This window comes from Schistocerca cancellata, chromosome 3, assembly GCF_023864275.1.
Source record: "Schistocerca cancellata isolate TAMUIC-IGC-003103 chromosome 3, iqSchCanc2.1, whole genome shotgun sequence".
NCBI lineage: Eukaryota > Metazoa > Arthropoda > Insecta > Orthoptera > Acrididae > Schistocerca > Schistocerca cancellata.
Window position 1 is genome coordinate 44436897 of NC_064628.1, and position 20325 is coordinate 44457221.

General features: G+C 42.1%; 1 long non-coding RNA gene across 1 annotated transcript; it reads right to left on the reverse strand.

Annotated features, from left to right (window-relative positions):
* Positions 1-14666: 14666 nt before the first annotated feature.
* Positions 14667-19735, reverse strand: LOC126176913 (uncharacterized). Its single transcript, XR_007535699.1, has 2 exons — positions 19662-19735; positions 14667-14971 (listed from the first exon to the last, which is right to left on the reverse strand). It is a non-coding gene; the product is annotated as an uncharacterized LOC126176913 (long non-coding RNA).
* Positions 19736-20325: the final 590 nt, after the last annotated feature.

The window sequence follows — 20325 nt, forward strand, 5'->3', positions numbered from 1 at the left end:
GTCTTTGCAACGTCCTGCCAAAATAATATGTCGTAAATGTTCAGGTAATTTGATTAAGCAAATGCGGATGAGTTCTGAGGGGCTGTATGGGTTTGACAGGTACTGATTCTTGTGCAACATGTCTTCAAAATATTTCACAAGACTGGAAAATTCAGATTGTTCACAATGTTTCATCATTATGATGCTATGTTTTACTCGGTATTGTGTAGCTTGAGACCAATATGCTGAGAGGAATGCATGGTAAAATTCTCCTTCACTGTGACAATCGTGAATGACCGATCGCATTCTTACAGCTGGTTCATTCTCCAAGTAGCCACACATAAATTCTAACCTGTGCTCTAATGACCAGTTGGGAGGAAAACAATGAGAGAATTGATGGAGCCACGCTTGTGGATGAATGTCGTTGGCAGAATTCTTAAAAGTTTTGAATTTACGTGTAGTAATGAACAGCTTACAGTCAAAATCATCGTGTCGGCTAGTAGCATATCGGTCATTGTTACGTCGTATCGGCGGTTCCATCTCAAAATTCGGTGTACCTTGCCAATTTATTTCATAATTTCCAAAGTGCCCTGAGTTATTATTTTGTGGCTGTTCCGTATTTCTATGTCCCTCTTCCCGTATTGGAGTGCGAGTGGCCTCTGAAATACGTAATTCTTGTATTACCTGTGTCAGCTCATCTTGTACTTCCCGGATTTCTCTTTGGTGTTGCGTATTAATTTGATTCTGATTTTGTTTGAATTTCCTAATTTGTTCGCACTCTTCTGTGTCAGTGATGGCTACAGGTCTTGTGTCATTCAGATCATCATCTACCTTTGCAGATAAGTTAGTGAACTGATCCGAAAGTTCGGCTACTTTCTCCGATAGTGTACTTATTTCCTCAGTGTGTTTTTCTGAACCAAGTTTCAGAGTGTCCATTTGTGTTGAAATCGTATCTACTGTGTCCTTTAAGTTTTCTTGAGTTTTTGCAAGTTGCGTAACCGAATCGGCAGATGCAACTGAGTCAATTTTAGCTTGCAAGGTGTCGTGATTTTCATGAACAATAGTTTGGAGTTCTTTTATGGCTGCTTCGTGATTCTGTAATGCATTTTCATGCCGCGAAAAAATAGGTTGAAAATGCTCACAAATTTGTGTTTTTACGTCGTTACAGACTTTTTGACATTTCGATTCAATGTTATGTAACTCAGTAGTTAAATCTTCACGTGTTTGTTCAAGCTTATGTTCCACTGAGTCTAACTTTTGAAGATTTTGTTCCATTGTGTCTAACTGTTGCTGTGTTTGTCTCTGGTGTTGTTCCATTGTGTCTAACTTTTGAAGATTTTGTTCCATTGTGTCTAACTTTTGAAGCTTTTGCTGTGTTTGTCTCTGATTTTGTTCCATTGTGTCTAACGTTTGAAGCTTTTGCTGTGTTTGTCTCTGATTTTCTTCCATTGTGTCTAACTTCTGAAGCTTTTGTCCCATTTGTAGCATTAGTTGTAATAACAATGCACTGGTGTCTGAAACATGTTCCTCAGTGCTATTCGGCAATGCATTTGAACCGGCAATATTCGCAGTTTGAAAAGCAGAAAATGTGTCTTGACTTATTTGAGAAAAGGGTGAGGACGCAAAACCTGAATCTATAGTATTTGCAAGATTGTGTCCTGTCATTTTGGATTCCTGAGGCAAGCTGTTGCCGACCAATCAATCGATAATGCTTCCCTGTTCACTAATTGTTTCACTGTCTACACCATTGTTTGACGCCCGCTCCATTTCCCTATGCACAGTTACCAAATTACTACTTTGAGTATTAGTCAATTCATTACATGGTGGCGTTAACACACTGCTTTCGTCTTCACTGTCATTTCTCAGTTTACTTTGGAGCCTAGTGTTACGTTTTTCAGACGCCATTATTGTCACAATATTTCACACGACAACACAGAAAAGCACAATTTGAAGAGCAAAAATAAGAGAACACATTAACATAGCACTGAAAATAATATCTAGTTAATTGCAAGCGCAGCTGCGAAATACTTGGTGCAAATCTACATGCATGCCACAACTGTTTTACAGTACAACAATGAAAGACTGCAACTACAAAGGAGATTCTTTCTACAATAACGCAATAGCAATAAACAAAATCTACACTAATTACACAAACTACAAGAAAAAATCAGAAGATTCCAGTGAGGTATCCTCGGCTAAGGGTCGACATATGAAACGTCCCCTTTGAAAAATTATACATGACTGTGCTTAAACTGACACACAATATTTTTTAGCGCAGCGCAATCTGACTTTCAGAAATCCATACAAAGGAATGGCCCTGACTAACATTAACCTGTACCTTTCACAAATCACTTACCTCACCAAAAATCTTCGTTACTCGAACTACTGCAATACAGCGAGCGCCACTACTGCCAGCTAAATAAAAGATTCAAACTACTGTAGGGACTAACTACTGATAGGCATAGTTAGCAAATGAAAGACTTTAATAGAGAACAAACAATGTATTTACCTCAATAGTCATCAAAAGTCATAATATATATAGCAGTTCATTACATCCAGTCTTAGAAATTTCAAAACTCCGCCATCTCTCTCCCCACATCCACCACTGCTGGCGGCTCACCTCCAACTGCGCAACGCTACGCGCTGTTCACATCCAGCTGCCGCTGCCCAACACTACAATGGCAGACAACAATGCAAACTAGCTACAGACTGCACACAGCACAGCCAGTGATTTTCATACAGAGCGCTACGTAACGTTGCCGATAAGAAAACATAAACAGCCCACTTACAGTATACCACAGCGTTGGTGTACGTGTATGAATAATATAATTGCTGTAATTTCTGCATTGTGAAAAGCATTCAGCCCTTAACGCTTAATTTCCAAAAAAACACTGACACATATTTTTAACTTAGAATCCGAACACAAATTTTCAGAGGTTTAGTTTCAAATATGTTTTTGTAATGAAACATTTCCATAAAAAAATTATCCCCTGTTTCAGCCCCTTATGGGATGAATTTCCCAAAACACTGAAACACATGTATTGTATTTCTAACTGAGAAATCAAATACAAGTTTTCTTAGATTTAACTGCAAAATGCCTCCATAATGAAACACATTCATAAAATTTTTTAGACCGTATTTTGTCCTCTCATAGGTCGAATTTCCAAAAGCAATGAAACGTGTATTTTTTATACGTAATCGAGAAGTTACATACCAGTTTTCAAGTATGTAGCTATAAAAATCCTTTAACAGTACTTTTAAAAATGATTTATTTTACAAATAAACTTTCATCCACTATTTTATCCCCCTAGAGACTGAACTTCCAAAATGCTGAAACATTAATTTTATTATTTCTGATAGAGAAGCCAAGTACCAATGTTCATAGGTCTAGCTTCAAAACTGCCTTAATAGCGGAATATCTTCAACAAATCTTTCATCCTCTCCCTCACCCCCTTTGGAATAGAATTTCGCTAGATCGCTTCTTAAATGACACCTACAGAATAAGATCGACTCCCTTTTCAAATTTCAGTTTTCCTTAGCTATTTGGGTTGGGTAACGATCTGTGAGTGAGTTAGTCAGTCAGTCAGCAACCCAGTACATTTCTTTTTATGTGTTATATTTTTTATGTGTATACTTCTACTAACACGGGGTAGCTAGGAAACATCCAGAACTTTAAGGTCAAGTGAACAGGAGAACATATATCAGAGAGAGAGAGAAAGGAACGACAAGAGCAAGGCCAGGAGAGGAAGTGGAAAATGCAGAAAGTGATACAGGATACAGAAAAGAGTAAAGAATTTTTCATATATTTGCAAAAATCCTTTGATGAATTTTGTTTAAAGATTGTTTAAAAATGATAGTAAATGCAATTTTTTCAGCTAATTGTCAGAGGTTTCTATCTATATTGCGTACTATACTTTTTGATGACAAAAATAGGTCATCGGACAGCATATTCTCTGACAAAAATAGATTTGTAAAGTGAGAGATTGTATAAGAAAATAACTTGCACTCCAACGTTTAGTGGATAATTTGGTTTTTTTTTTTTCCATACAGAAAAGCCAAGAAATGGTAGCAATAAAATAAATAATTAAACTGAAAGTAAATTCAAAACACACACACTATTTTCTTTTTAATTATGAATTTGGCCAGCTATGGACCGCATACAACTTAAGACTTCTGGTGTTTCTTTTTCTTCCGTTCTTCCCAGTACTTCTTCATTTTCTCGCCAACTGCTCTTCTCTGCTCATCTGTCCACACTCTCTTGGGTCGAGGTTTTGGCGCATCTTCTTCATAGTTTGCGTTCTCTATAAGTAGCCTAAATTAATTCCTGTCACGTATTATTTCTTCTGTAACACCTATTTTGTTGGCGTCTTTTTTTACTGCTTCTATCCATCCTACGGTGTTTTTCAGCTTACTAACGTAATTAAAAATTTTCTTTGTAATTCGTGTTTCTTCCATTCTTTTTAAATGTCCATAAAATTTTAGACGTCTCTTCCTCATTGTATCTATGATCTTTTCCGTATTTTTGCATAGGTCTTCATTTCTCCTTTTAATCCACCTGTTTTCCTTGTTTTTCTCAGGACCTAGAATTTTTCTTAATATTTTTCTCTCTCTTTTTTCTAGTTCTCTTAATTCGCCTTTCTTATTCAATGTTAGGCACTCTGATCCATATGTTGCTTGTGTCCTAATAACTGAATTATAATGTTTAATCTTTGATTGTATGGATATTGATTTCTTATTGTAGTAGTTTTGTGTTAATTTATATGCAAATTCCAACTTTTTTATTCTTTCCCCAAACCAAACTTTAACCTAAGACATGATGGTAAATTTCAAAATGGAAACACACACTATATATATATATATATACATAATGTTTTGGATTTACACCTGCCTAATATTGTGTAGGGCCCCGCGACCACGCAGAAGCGCCGCAACGTAGCGTGGCATGGAATCGCCTAAAGTATAAAGAGGTGCTGTAGGGAACTGACACCACGAATTCTGCAGGACTGTCCATGAATCCGTAAGAGTACGAGGGAAGGGGAATTTCTTCTGAACGGCACGTAACAAGGCTCCCCAGACATGCTCAATAATGTTCATATCTCTGGAGTTTGTTGGCCAATGGAAGTGTTAAAGCTCAGAAGAGGGTTCCTGGAGCCACTCTGTAGCAATTCTGGACCTTTGGGGTGTCGCATTGTCGTGCTGGAATTGCCCAAGTCTGTCGGAATGCGCAATGGACATGAATGGATGAACGTGATCAGGCATGATGCTGTCAGAGTCGTATTTATAACGGCAACTGCACACGCCCCACACCATTAGAGAGCGTCCACCAGCTTGAACAGTCCCCTGCTGACATGCAGGGTCCATGGATTCATGAGATTGTCTCCATACCCATACACATCCGTCCGCTCGATACAATCTGAAACGAGACTCGTCCGACCAGGCAACATGTTTCCACTCGGTCCAATGTCGGTGTTGTCGTGCCCAGACGAGGTGCAAAGCTCTGTATGGTGCAGGCATCAAGGGTATACGAGTGGGCCTTCAGCTCCGAAAGCATATATCGATGATGTTTCGCACGCTGCCAGTTGTTGATGGCCCAGCATTGAAATCTGAAGCAATTTGAGGTATAGTTGCGATTCTGTAACATTGAACGATTCCTTTCAATCGTCGTTGGTCCCATTCTTGCGGGATAATTTTTCGGCCACAGCGATGTAGGAGAATTGATGTTTTACCGGATTCCTGATATTCACATTACACTCGTGAAATGGTGGTACAGGAAAACCCCCACTTCAACGCTAACTCGGAGATGCTGCGCCCCGTCACTCGTGCGGTGACTATAACACCACGTTCGAACTCTCCTGTCGTAACAGCAGTAACCGATCTAACAACTGCGCCAGATACTTGTTGTCTTACATAGGCACTGACGACCGCAGCGCCATATTCTGCCTGTTTACATATCTCTGTGTTTTAATACACTTGCCTGTACCTGTTTCTTTGGCAATTTAGCGTATTTGTCCCTCTTTCATTTTACTCTTGAGCCCGTTAATAGTACAGGAGGACGAATAAAAACGAAAGTTTGTCAGTACAAAAATAAGAATCTATAGTTCTTTATGTTTGTAATATGTTTGATGTGAGGCAAAGTGATTTTGGCGCGAGTAGAGTGGAAGAAAGATTTTCAGTATTTGTCGACAAAATGCAGTTTTTGATCCAGAGACGTTAAATACTGCACACAGCTTCTGATACAGAGACAATAAAAGCTACAGGGAGAGTCGTTAAAAGAATTGCACAGAGCCTTCTTCTTCTTCTTTTTCCCGACCTGATCCTGTGTCTTCACGGGTCTGCATGTAAATCTGGTCGTGGCATTGTTTAGCGACAGCGGTTCGCCAGATGGCCTTCCTGTCGTCCCTTCCCCACCCTGGAGGACGGAATCTGTGTGACCCATTTGTCTGGGTCTAATATTATCCCATGTGAAAATGTGAGAGTCTTTTGCGAAACGTGTAGCTGAGGCGGGACAAAAGTCTCAGCTTGATATTCACCAAGTCGAACGTAAGAAAACTCCTATAACCCACTTACAGGCTGACTGCTACACCGGCCCCCATGAGTTAATCCGTCGCGTGGATTCGAAGCAGGACTGCTTGCCTCCCCCAATGCCACAAGTCACGTATTGTGTTCGAGTATAATGACTTTTCTGGAGACTAGAAATCTACTCTGTAGGAATCAGCATGGATTTCGAAAAAGACGGTCATGTGAAACCCAGCTCGCGCTATTCGCCCTCGAGACTCAGAGGGCCACAGACACGGGTTCACAGGCAGATGCCGTGTTTCTTGACTTCCGCAAGGCGTTCGATACAGTTCCCCACAGTCGTTTGATGAACAAAGTAAGAGCATATGGACTATCAGACCAATTGTGTGATTGGATTGAGGAGTTCCTAGATAACAGGACGCAGCATGTTATTCTCAATGGAGAGAAGTCTTCCGAAGTAAGAGTGATTTCAGGTGTGCCGCAGGGGAGTGTCATAGGACCGTTGCTATTCACAGTATACATAAATGACCTGGTGGATGACATCGGAAGTTCACTGAGGCTTTTTGCAGGTGATGCTGTGGTGTATCGAGAGGTTGTAACAATGGAAAATTGTACTGAAATGCAGGAGGATCTGCAGCGAATTGACGCATGGTGCAGGGAATGGCAATTGAATCTCAATATAGACAAGTGTAATGTGCTGCGAATACACAGAAATATAGATCCTTTATCATTTAGCTACAAAATAGCAGGTCAGCAACTGGAAGCAGTTAATACCATAAATTACCTGGGAGTACGCATTAGGAGTGATTTAAAATGGAATGATCATATAATGTTGATCGTCGGTAAAGCAGATGCCAGACTGAGATTCATTGGAAGAATCCTAAGGAAATGCAATCCGAACACAAAGGAAGTAGGTTACAGTACGCTTATTCGCCCACTGCTTGAATACTCTCAGCAGTGTGGGATCCGTACCAGATAGGGTTGATCGAAGATATAGAGAAGATCCAACGGAGAGCAGCGCGCTTCGTTACAGGATCATTTAGTAATCGCGAAAGCGTTACGGAGATGATAGATAAACTCCAGTGGAAGACTCTGCAGGAGAGACGCTCAGTAGCGCGGTACGGGCTTTTGTCAAAGTTTCGAGAACATACCTTCACCGAAGAGTCAAGCAGTATATTGCTCCCTCCTACGTATATCTCGCGAAGAGACCATGAGTATAAAATCAGAGAGATTAGAGCCCACACAGAGGCATACCGACAATCCTTCTTTCCACGAACAATACGAGACTGGAATAGAAGGGAGAACCGATAGAGGTACTCAAGGTACCCTCCGCCACACACGGTCAGGTGGCTTGCGGAGTATGGATGTAGATGTAGATGTAGCTAATTCGGTGTCATAATCGCAAAGGGTAATAAGAAGCAACCTCTACGGACTTACAAGTGGCAATGTGTTGTAGGTGAGAAGACATCGATCGTTCCTGGTTCTTTTATGAATATTTTCCTCTGAACTTTCGAAATTGCTCCTGAAAGTACTGAAAGAAAAGAACTGTCAAAATGAAAATACATCGGATCTTGGCGATTTAGTTTATCTGAAACAAGAGTATCATTCATCTGTGTTACGTACAGGAAAATTAAGTGCAAATTGAAAATGGAAAGAGGGGGGAGGGAGGGAGGAAAGTAAAGAGAAGTGATTACTGACTTCAGCTCCGTCGGGACATTTCGTAGAATCAGCGGTGACGAATGAAAGTGATTCGAAACCGGGATTTCCTGCTTACTTGGCAGTTGCGTTGTAACATCTCAACTAATAATGTTTAATAAATAACGTGTAATGGAACCATGCGTGAACTCCCCACAAAATCGATTAATGAAAATTGACCAAAAACCACACAATAATATTAATTAAATAGTGAACCATGACCCAAATGGAACCTCTCAACAGAAACAATAATATCTGGTAAATTTTATAAGGACAGCAGCGCTGACCTTCGGCCCTGTGAAATAATTAAACCTGATAAATTTTATAAGGGCAGCAGCGTTGACCTTCGGCCCTGTATTCAGAATAACAAAAGCAAAAAATTGTTACCTCAATAAAAAACTGCATCTATATCTGCTCTTATTTATCGACACAGCTTCGTGCAGTGCTGGTGTATATATAATTTTGATTCCTGGAGCAAATGCATAGGAAATATTCTTTAAATTGAAATGAATGTTTTTCTTTACAAGAGTTACTTTATAAAAAATTATTATTGGGGCACTTTTTGAACAAATTAATTACAATTAACATACATTTACAAGATGTGCGCAATGCTGCTTCATTACCCTCTATAACAATACTCATCGTCCACCACAATCCTGACCAGAGTCGCGAGAAGAGCACGCCGCCGACGCATGCCGACGCCCGCTCAGTACAACCGTCCACTCGCTACTGCTGTATCCGACTGAATACTACTACAGACAGAGTAGAACTGTTCCTGCCGACTCGCTACACGCAACTACTGTCGTCTCACGCGGTCAAGCGCAGACTAGCAACGATAAATAACTCTGGTCAGAGATTCTGTCATGCCTCGCCATCGCTGGTAATTAATACATACGCGTTTCAGCGTTAACCACTGCACCATCTCGGCACACATCACGGCCGACCCACATTCCCACCGAGAACCATTGATCCGTTGTCCCTGTCCATTTCCTCCGTGCTCGCTACTCAGATTTTCGTAGGAGGTCGGACATACACGTGCATCTGACTGAAGAAGTGGATCCAATGTCATTTAGGCCAATCAGTTATATGAATGAATGACGTGTGTTCTTTCCTACATGTCGAAAAGAACAGAGATTACCCATTCATATGATTAAAACTAACTGTATTGTAGTTTCAGTTATTTACTTACCAATGAATCTTTACAGCTCTATATTTTAATGTACGATAAATCATGACATTAGCAAAACTGAAATTAACCTTTCATTGCCCTTAACTGTAAATGTTTCTTTGTATTAAACTATTTATGTTTCTCAGTGATTTGTCTAATAGTGAGCATAATATCTGTGCTCTAACTACGTTTCTCAAAGCCCGTTTGCTCTTCTAGCAACATATTTTCAGAAATTGCTGCTACTCTCTGTCATTTTAGAATATACAGTATATTATACCCTGTGTTTAGCAGAGTTCCCGCAATTACTTCTGTCTCCGATTGTCTAAATAGGTGTTGTTCAAGCTGATTTCTTGTTCTCTTTAATTTTCCTTCTAATCCAGCTTCCACTGACATAGTTTAGTAATCTAAATTTCAGTGTGGCAGATGTATATTGAACCAGTTCTGAGTCCAACACTACCCAGTTTTTCTGTTTTTCATTTTACGCATTGCATCATCTAATTCCTTCGCTTCTGTCCTTTCTCCTGCACTCTCTTCCTCTTCTTTTGCCATATTTTTACTTCCATCACGTCTATCCAAAGTTTGTATAATAGCACAGACGATCTGTCTTAGCCGGCCAGGGTGGCTGAGCGGTTCTAGGCGCTACAGTCTCGAACCGCGCGACCGCTACGGTCGCAGGTTCGAATCCTGCCTCGGGCATGGATGTGTGTGCTGTCCTTAGGTTAGTTAGGTTTAAGTGGTTCTGTGTTCTAGGGGACTTATGGCCTCAGATGTTAAGTCCCATATAGCTCAGAGCCATTGATCTGTCTTATTTATCACTTCTATTCTTGCTTCATATTTGTATTTCTGTTCAAATTCATCATCATATTACAAGCAAATTTCTATCTGCCATAGACGTAATTTACAGATCACAAAATGAATCTATCCCAGTTTTCTTGATTGATTTGCCGGCATATATCATTAGCTTCTTTAAGCAATATTTTAAATCCCTTTCTATATTCTATAAACAATTCAAATTCGTAAAATTATTTCTCTTCATCAATATATTTAATTCATCATTCCTGTTTTTGCTAAAAATATTGCTTTCTAAACGATCATTCGTAGTTTAACTCTTTCAATGGTTAAATATATTAAAGAGAGGATGAAACAAATCGAAATAGATTATATTAACCAGTTGCTTCATTTCACATTGTATTTTGGTTTTGCTTTATCGTTGCCTGTTAGTGGTTTACAAGTAAAGAAACCACCTGTACTAAACCCTATCAGTGCCACCTGTCCTATGGTCGAGACGTGGATGCAAAGTTTGTTACATAAGTAATTTTGTGATTTTTAATACTCACAGCTATTTTGCTGTTCCAGAGAGTACACTACTGAGTGTGATAGTGAAAAAATCTCGTTAGCGCTTCGTTGTGTGACTGCTAGTCATAATACACTTCTGGAAATGAAGAAAGGACACATTGACACCGGTGTGTCAGACCCACCATACTTGCTCCGGACACTGCGAGAGGGCTGTACAAACAATGATCACACGCACGGCACAGCGGACACACCAGGAACCGCGGTGTTGGCCGTCGAATGGCGCTAGCTGCGCAGCATTTGTGCACCGCCGCCGTCAGTGTCAGCCAGTTTGCCGTGGCATACGGAGCTCCATCGCAGTCTTTAACACTGGTAGCATGCCGCGACAGCGTGGACGTGAACCGAATGTGCAGTTGACGGACTTTGAGCGAGGGCGTATAGTGGGCATGCGGGAGGCCGGGTGGACGGACCGCCGAATTGCTCAACACGTGGGGCTTGAGGTCTCCACAGTACATCGATGTTGTCGCCAGTGGTCGGCGGAAGGTGCACGTGCCCGTCGACCTGGGACCGGACCGCAGCGACGCACGGATGCACGCCAAGACCGTAGGATCCTACGCAGTGCCGTAGGGGACCGCACCGCCACTTCCCAGCAAATTAGGGACACTGTTGCTCCTGGGGTATCGGCGAGGACCATTCGCAACCGTCTCCATGAAGCTGGGCTACGGTCCCGCACACCGTTAGGCCGTCTTCCGCTCACGCCCCAACATCGTGCAGCCCGCCTCCAGTGGTGTCGCGACAGGCGTGAATGGAGGGACGAATGGAGACGTGTCGTCTTCAGCGATGAGAGTCGCTTCTGCCTTGGTGCCAATGATGGTCGTATGCGTGTTTGGCGCCGTGCAGGTGAGCGCCACAATCAGGACTGCATACGACCGAGGCACACAGGGCCAACACCCGGCATCATGGTGTGGGGAGCGATCTCCTACACTGGCCGTACACCACTGGTGATCGTCGAGGGGACACTGAATAGTGCACGGTACATCCAAACCGTCATCGAACCCATCGTTCTACCATTCCTAGACCGGCAAGGGAACTTGCTGTTCCAACAGGACAATGCAAGTCCGCATGTATCCCGTGCCACCCAACGTGCTCTAGAAGGTGTAAGTCAACTACCCTGGCCAGCAAGATCTCCGGATCTGTCCCCCATTGAGCATGTTTGGGACTGGATGAAGCGTCGTCTCACGCGGTCTGCACGTCCAGCACGAACGCTGGTCCAACTGAGGCGCCAGGTGGAAATGGCATGGCAAGCCGTTCCACAGGACTACATCCAGCATCTCTACGATCGTCTCCATGGTAGAATAGCAGCCTGCATTGCTGCGAAAGGTGGATATACACTGTACTAGTGCCGACATTGTGCATGCTCTGTTGCCTGTGTCTACATCTACATCTACATCTACATCCATACTCCGCAAGCCACCTGACGGTGTGTGGCGGAGGGTACCTTCAGTACCTCTATCGGTTCTCCCTTCTATTCCAGTCTCGTATTGTTCGTGGAAAGAAGGATTGTCGGTATGCCTCAGTGTGGGCTCTAATCTCTCTGATTTTATACTCATGGTCTCCTCGCGAGATATACGTAGGAGGGAGCAATATACTGCTTGACTCTTCGGTGAAGGTATGTTCTCGAAACTTTGACAAAAGCCCGTACCGAGCTACTGAGCGTCTCTCCTGCAGAGTCTTCTACTGGAGTTTATCTGTCATCTCCGTAACGCTTTCGTGATTACTAAATGATCCTGTAACGAAGCGCGCTGCTCTCCGTTGGATCTTCTCTATGTCTTGTATCAACCCTATCTGGTACGGATCCCACACTGCTGAGCAGTATTCAAGCAGTGGACGAACAAGCGTACTGTAACCTACTTCCTTTGTTTTCGGATTGCATTTTCTTAGGATTCTTCCAATGAATCTCAGTCTGGCATCTGCTTTACCGACAATCAACATTATATGATCATTCCATTTTAAATCACTCCTAATGCGTACTCCCAGATAATTTATGGTATTAACTGCTTCCAGTTGCTGACCTGCTATTTTGTAGCTAAATGATAAAGGATCTATATTTCTGTGTATTCGCAGCACATTACACTTGTCTACATTGAGATTCAATTGCCATTCCCTGCACCATGCGTCAATTCGCTGCAGATCCTCCTGCATTTCAGTACAATTTTCCATTGTTACAACCTCTCGATACACCACAGCATCACCTGCAAAAAGCCTCAGTGAACTTCCGATGTCATCCACCAGGTCATTTATGTATATTGTGAATAGCAACGGTCCTATGACACTCCCCTGCGGCACACCTGAAATCACTCTTACTTCGGAAGACTTCTCTCCATTGAGAATAACATGCTGCGTCCTGTTATCTAGGAACTCTTCAATCCAATCACACAATTGGTCTGATAGTCCATATGCTCTTACTTTGTTTATTAAACGACTGTGGGGAACTGTATCGAACGCCTTGCGGAAGTCAAGAAACACGGCATCTACCTGTGAACCCGTGTCTGTGGCCCTCTGAGTCTCGTGGACGAATAGCGCGAGCTGGGTTTCACATGACCGTCTTTTTCTAAACCCATGCTGATTCCTACAGATTAGATTTCTCGTCTCCAGAAAAGTCATTATACTCGAACACAATACGTGTTCCAAAATTCTACAACTGATCGACGTTAGAGATATAGGTCTATAGTTCTGCACATCTGTTCGACGTCCCTTCTTGAAAACGGGGATGACCTGTGCCCTTTTCCAATCTTTTGGAACGCTACGCTCTTCTAGAGACCTACGGTACACCGCTGCAAGAAGGGGGGCAAGTTCCTTCGCGTACTCTGTGTAAAATTGAACTGGTATCCCATCAGGTCCAGAGGCCTTTCCTCTTTTGAGCGATTTTAATTGTTTCTCTATCCCTCTGTCGTCTATTTCGATATCTACCATTTTGTCATTTGTGCGACAATCTAGAGAAGGAACTACAGTGCAATCTTCCTCAGTGAAACAACTTTGGAAAAAGACATTTAGTATTTCGGCCTTTAGTCTGTCATCCTCTGTTTCAGTACCATTTTGGTCACAGAGTGTCTGGACATTTTGTTTTGCTCCACCTACCGCTTTGACATAAGACCAAAATTTCTTAGGATTTTCTGCCAAGTCAGTACATAGAACTTTACATTCGAATTCATTGAACGCCTCTCGCATAGCCCTCCTCAAACTACATTTCGCTTCGCGTAATTTTTGTTTGTCTGCAAGGCTTTGGCTATGTTTATGTTTGCTGTGAAGTTCCCTTTGCTTCCGCAGCAGTTTTCTAACTCGGTTGTTGTACCACGGTGCCTCTTTTCCATCTCTTACGATCTTGCTTGGCACATAATCTTCTAACGCATAATGTACGACGGTTTTGAACTTTGTCCACTGATCCTCAACACTATCTGTACTTGAGACAAAACTTTTGTGTTGAGCCAACAGGTACTCTGAAATCTGCTTTTTGTCACTTTTTCTGAACAGAAAAATCTTCCTACCCTTTTTAATATTCCTATTTACGGCTATGTGTCTGTGGTTCTGTCAGTGTGATCATGTGATGTATCTGACCCCAGGAATGTGTCAATAAAGTTTCCCCTTCCTGGGACAATGAATTCACGGTGTTCTTATTTCAATTTCCAGGAGTGTATTTTGCTGTTCCAGAGAGTACACTACTGAGTGTGATAGTGAAAAAATCTCGTTAGCTCTTCGTTGTGTGACTGCTAGTCATAATACAAAACCATACAGGTCCAAAGTAATAACAAGATTCTTAAGTCCACGTATTTTTGCACTTGTCGTTTTAAATGAAAGGTATGCTGTGTAGATCTAGACAGCATAGAGTGGACCATGTTCATTATGGCACAATCATAATTTTTTAATCTGAATACTTACGTAAAGCCGCCAGATAAAGTAGCAGCGTTAATAGGATCAGCCACAAGATAATAGCAAATAAAACAAAAATAAAAGAGGCTTTTCAATAGGAAGTGGAAAATTTATTCAGAATTAAAGTCAGTTTCAGATGTAATAGACAAACAAAAAAAGTTAGCCAAAAGGTGTGTGTGAACTCCACAGTGATGCCGATTTGGAAGCCGTTCGCCACTGTCATTGCACTTAGCCAACAACATATGGGTAGTATCCGTAGTAGACCTGCTCGCTGCCACGCAGCGACTCCCTGGGAGCAGCCGCGATCGGTACTGGACCGGGACGTGGTAGAGGCAGCGGGCCAGGCACAGCCAGAGCCACGCACACCACAGCCAGCACCACAAACAGGAACACCTGTGGCAAAGAGAACACCTCTGGTCAGAGACTGCACAATTCAGCCAGCACAACAAAAGGAACATCTTTGGTAGAAAGAAGTCAAAGACTCACAAAAGGCAAAATGTTACAAGAATATCGTCTCTGTTCAGAGACATTCCAGGCACACCTCTGACGAAGAGGGCCATTCAACACAGTACGCACTACTGCACGACAAGTGTCTGTTGCAAGAGCAACATCTCAATCAGTCTTATTGGAAGAGTTGGCTGTGATAGAATACACATCTCTCATCACTTACATTGCAAAGTAGCTGTCTTCGTTGTCATATCTGTACTTAATTGTCTGCTTAGTGGACATTTGCATCAGCATCTATCATATTTACTAGGATCCACAAGCTAGGCATACTCCTACACATAATTTCAGCCTCATATACATTTCTGCAAAATCCCATGTTTTACACATCAGCAAGGCTGCTTTTTGCATTACAAGTCTTGCTCGGTTTCATTCAGTATTTTGTAGATTCATTAACATTTCCATGCAGGCAATATACTTGGACTGTCGTATCACCGTGGGAAGTGCAGAGATGTGAAACTATGGAAATCTTACAATAATTACCACTATAGTCTCTCTAAAATGGACGGAAACAGTCACAAATAATGTTGACATACTTCATAAGGCGACCATAGTATTTAGCTACATGTAACTAAGAACTCAAAACTGATGTCTTATATACCCTCGTTCCTCCTTCATCCGCCCTTCCCCGACCTCTGTGACATACATCACCATCGATGAAACAGCAAAAGCTAACCTTCATTTCGTGTTTTTGTCAAATTTAGAGTAATTTACGTTAGCCCTTACGATAACAGCAGAATTAATCCTCCAAAGATACTTCCTACACTTTGATGATAGAATTCAACCCATTTCCCAATTCAAACTTGGTTTCCTGAAGTATGTTACAAGTGTGAGACATATGGTTTGAGGTCTCTGTTCTTTACTGCAACTTATAATGGATATGTGGGAGTCAAGAGTACTCTTTATCTTGCCTTGGAACAGAAAATAATGGATCCATGCTCGACTCTTAAATTAATATAGCCCAAACCGATGAAATGCTTCTTAAGAATTCGTATTTATGCTAGTATACTCATACTGGTCATTCTGTGTGTGACATTCACTGGAACCGTCATTCATAACCTTCTTCTTACATTATACTTATTCCGAGTTGAGTTGTGATAAAAGAAACTGATCACCATGGTAGTCGCAATCTGTGTACATGCAATACCCAATGGTAATAATGAGAGCATTATTGAAATCTATTGGACATTTTAATGTTACACAATCAAATATAGAGTAATGTTCATTGCAACTTGAGACCTACATATTTCTGGTAGTAAAATGTATGCAGGCTCCCTGACGCCTCATCGATGCTGTTACACATAAACATCCAGGTCTTACACATCTCATCAAAAGATGGAAATATCATCAGCATCACAAAGATTGGGAGTAAAATTGCGCATTATATTACTGGACATCGATACTGCAACTGAGTATGTTTTACAACATTATTTACACCATCGTTGCTTTCGACAAAGAGGAATTTTATTGGTAAATTTCTCTTTATCAGTCAGCACTATTATACTTATGTCAAACATGACGAGGTAGCATTGTGGTTCAGGTACTGGACGCTTATTCATGACATCGAGGCTAGGGATCCAAATTTAGTACCTGCAAACAATTTGAAGCCAACACCAAGATGTACGGACTATGCTTCTTCGATCCTTGTTAAAGTTCCATAGTTAATGAGCTAAACGTTCACAGAATCTTAAACTTTAACATTTTTTATAACGTGAAGACGTGTAAGTTATACTTACCAAGAATACGCAATCAACGTATTTAGTTGTAAGAATGAGTGCTGATTCCTCTACAGGCTTGTTACGTCGACGTCAACGGAGGGTAGGACGAGACAAACAGGAAGATAAAGACACAATCACTGCAGTGTACTACCTAATCCATTCTCAATCGATCGATGGAAAACACTGACAATACTTGATATTTCGACATTCTGCTGCATACATACAATTATTGCGATTGCAAATTCCTTATTTGGTTTGGGACTGCAGTACAGTGATGACCCACAAATATGACGAAACTATACTCGCTTTAAATATTCTGCCCTGAGAGTCGTACATACTTTCCTCTCTCAGTAGGGTAAATCGAAATGAATGTCTGTTTTACTACACCCTCACAGAATTTTTTACCCATTAGGGGTGCTTCAGAAAAATAGTTGTCACAGAGTCTCCGTGGTAACTATAGAACAACTGTACTACAAGCCCTGTTCGCTATTTGACAATTTTACGAGCGGAGCACTCTGTACTCGACGGGAAGATACAAATATGTTCTGCTTGGAGTCTGACAAAACATTAATCTTGACCTCGATAACTTCTGTACGATTCTAAAATATGTAGTTTCACAAGCTAGAATACGTGCAAGAATTAGCTTTACTCTTTCTTGTTTTTCCATTTTCTTGTGAATGACCAACAAGTGGACCAAATTTACCTTCAGAACTTCAGTGGCCGCACCCTATATTCTTGGTTAGCAATATGTGTAACATGTTAAATTATTAGTCTCTCTTTTAGCAACAGTTTGCTATGGGTAATGGGAACCCGGAAGAATCCTGTGTGCTAGCAAATGACACAGGTCTCAGTTCTTAGAAAAGACTGAAAGAGAGACGCGCAAACTATCAGCCTGTCTGGGCAATGTCAGTAACTCGTACATATTTTACACTTGTGTTTGATGCTTGTTTGGAAAACTACATGTCTCCTATTGAGGAATCCACATGGATGACGGATGCAACGATCGTGTGAAACCTAGTTTTCGATTTTGGTTCACGTGATCCTTTAAGGGTGAAACTTTCAGAGTTCAAGTTGATACGATGTTTGTACGCTGGTGCAAGCCCTACGATAAAGTTACAGACCGTCGTATACTAACAATAATATGTGCTTACGGAATACGAACACGATACACGATTGACTCTAAAACTTCTTAGCAAACAAAACTTGTATTGGGCCATCAGCGACTGTAGAGATAATAGGATCTGGCTCGCCTCAAACAACTGTGAGGCAGCCATTACTGTTTAATGTGTGAGGCTTAGTCATCTTTTAGATGCCAGCACGAAAAAATAAAGTTACGTAATTAGTCTTTGGTTTGGTTTGTCTACAGGCAAATGTTTTCAATATTGGTACATATTGAAATCCGTGCACCACAATACCGCAGCAGACCGCTAGAGGCCGCAAACCAAACTTGTGCCACCCATCACAGAATATTGCCCAAAAGTGTGGACGGGTACCAAATAAGACTAAATGGAGATACCGAACGTATTATAAGGGACAGCGCGAACGGTTACAAGTTTGGTTGATGCATGGGAGTGTGTCATGGAAGTTCTGGAAAAACTGAGTTGGGAAATGCTAGAAGATAGACACCAACCGTCCACCGAATACCAAAATTTTAAGAACCCAAGAATAATGTATTACAGTACTAGTGCTTCCTATATATTAATCCAGCAGGGAGCAAGAAGGCAAATTTAGTCTGATTGCTACGTGCACAGAGAAATGTAAGTAGTCGTTCTTTCCACGCTTCAACTGTGCACACAGTGGGAAGAATGAAACTTGCTGGCAGATTAAAACTGTGGGCCGGACCGGGACTCAAACTCGAGACCTTTGCCTTTATCGGGCAAGTCCTCTACCATCTGAGCTACCCAAGCACGACTCACGCCCCGTCCTCACAGCTTTACTTCTGCCAGTACCTCGTCTCCTACTCCAAACTTTACTGAAGCTCTCCTGCGAACCGCCGGGCGGTGTGGCCGTGCGGTTCTAGGCGCTTCAGTCTGGAACTGCGTGACCGCTACGGTCGAAGGTTCGAATCCTGCCATCCTGCCTTGGGCATGGATGTGTGTGATGTACTTAGGTCAGTTAGATTTAAGTAGCTCTAAGTTCTAGGGGACTGATGACCACAGCTGTCAAGTCTCATAGTGCTCAGAGCCATTTTTTTCCTCCTGCGAACCTTGCAGAACTAGCACTCCTGAAAGAAAGGATGGTAGAGCACTTGCCCGTGAAACGCAAAGGTCCCGAGTTCGAGTCTCGGTCCGGCACACAGTTTTAATCTGCCAGGACGTTTCACATCAGCGCACACTCCGCTGCAGAGTGAATATCTCATTCTTAGTGGGAAGAATGGTACAAATGGCTTTCAGCACTATGGGAGTTAATACCCGAGGTCATAAGCCCCCTGGACTCAGAACTACGTAAACGTAAATAACCTAACGACACCACGTACATGCATGCCCAAGGCAGGATTCCAACCTGCGACCGTAGCAGGCAGTGGGAAGAAACACTAAGATGTGGTACAATGGAAGTATTATCTGCCATTTGCATCACACTAGAACCATTTAGAGAAATCTCAGATTTGGCTAGAGGGTGGGGGTGTGTGGGGGATGATGATTCTCAGACGAAAAGTATCCTCTGTCACAGACGCTACGGTGGTTTGCAGAACACCAACGCAGCTGTGGATGTAGCTTTAGCTTTATAAGACCTTACGTGATAATCACACTTTGATAAAAGTTTCTAACAATAGGAGGGAACAAGATTGGGTCAAATGTGACGATACCACTTCTACAGTGTAAGGCATCGAACGAAAGTATAGATGTGGGCGCTGTACTCACGAGAGTCTTCATGGTGTCGCCTTCGGTTTGCTGTCGTCGACTGATGCCGGGGTCTGCCGGCCTCGCCTTTATACTGGTGGTGGTTACGCGAGCGCAGAGCGCTCCGCTGCTGCAGCGAAGGGCGTGGCGGAAGGCGGTACAGCGAAACGGGGCGGCAAGAGCCTGGCTGGCGGACGTCCCAGGGGGCCCGCGCTGTCGTCACGAGGGCGACCCGCGGCCAGCGTCCACTCAAGGTCACCCACACTAGGAAGACAACTGCGCAACCACAAGACACTTGCACAAATATCCCTCACCAACAAAACTATCTCAGTTGCTCTAAAGAAAATTTCCAGTTAAGGGGCTCCGGAAAGGCTCAAAATCATGAAAAGTTCAATTTTTTTACTTTTTTGCGTTCTCTGAATTTACAGACTATTACCTTTTAATAGATATATAATTTACTCAATTCCGAAGACTACAACTATTTTTAAATTTTTTTAAAAATGTGTTCTACATGGGCGTGACCCACTGTGGCGCTGTTAAACTGCTGTCAAATGGTGTTATTATTAACGTCCGTGTTCTTCAGGTACATTTTAGTGATGTGAGATAAAGTATGTGTTGTGGCTAACCTATTTTCAGAGACTTAGCAGCACCTGAACTGTTGAAAAAGTGTATTCACGGAAAAACT